General features: G+C 31.9%; 1 non-coding gene across 1 annotated transcript; it reads right to left on the bottom strand.

Annotated features, from left to right (window-relative positions):
- Nucleotides 1–531: 531 nt before the first annotated feature.
- Nucleotides 532–611, bottom strand: TRNAL-UAG (transfer RNA leucine (anticodon UAG)). Its single transcript has one exon. It is a non-coding gene; the product is annotated as a tRNA-Leu (tRNA).
- Between the last annotated feature and the right edge of the window lie 323 nt (nucleotides 612–934).

The following is a 934-nucleotide window of genomic DNA, read 5'->3' as shown; positions in this document are numbered from 1 at the left end:
AGAGGACAATAGTAGTTCAAAGACTTACTAGTACCTAGATACCATTTATAGGATAAAGCAATGTTATATCCTCCAAGTGCTTTGGTCTATAACTGCCTAAAAAAATCAAATTGTTTTGCAATTTTCAAATAAATCATATCACCAAGTGCCAAACCATAATCAATCCACCTCTTATCTTAGGAGACACATCTAAGATAACAAAAATCTTAAAAAGAGACACATCATTCTTTGGAAATACTAAAGGTCAACCTAGTTATCTAATGATCTTATTTTCAGCTGCATTTATTCAAAACACAGTGTAAAAGGCAATTGATCATTAGAAATTAAAATATCAATATTCACAATATTAATTTTGAACCTAAGTCATATGTGTGTCCAAGTCATAAGTTACAATAATCATACAAATTAACAAAGTGATATCTAAAGTAAAAAAATAAAAGAGGCAACTCTAAGATTAGATAACCAGAAAAGAAAAACACACACTCACACAGAAACAAGCAAATGGTTGGAAAAGACAAAATAAAAAGAAAGTGACAGCTGTGGGATTTGAACCCACGCCCTTTCGGACCAGAGCCTAAATCTGGCGCCTTAGACCACTCGGCCAAACTGTCTTGTTGTTTAAATTATCCGAGATAATTTATATATTATATTAAACAATGGTGGTAACTGCAGGTGTTGTTGTTACTTTCAAACTGTTGTGAATGAAAATGAGGTTGATGGAATATGTTTGCTGGTAGATAAGAACTTATATTAATTTTATATTTTGGTGGATTAATCGGAAATGTGTTGATGAAGATAAGAAAATGGATATGGTTGTGAGGTAGGAGTGCATTAAAAGCAAACAGAAGAAGGATATTCCTTAGGATCATTGGCTTTACTAAGTTAAGTATGCATCCATCAACTATCATTCACTCACCTTTTGATTCATTATTTT

The sequence above is a fragment of the Lathyrus oleraceus genome, chromosome 5, assembly GCF_024323335.1.
Source record: "Lathyrus oleraceus cultivar Zhongwan6 chromosome 5, CAAS_Psat_ZW6_1.0, whole genome shotgun sequence".
Taxonomy (NCBI): domain Eukaryota; kingdom Viridiplantae; phylum Streptophyta; class Magnoliopsida; order Fabales; family Fabaceae; genus Lathyrus; species Lathyrus oleraceus.
Note: the sequence above shows the minus strand (reverse complement) of the source record. Positions and strands in the feature narration are given on the sequence as shown.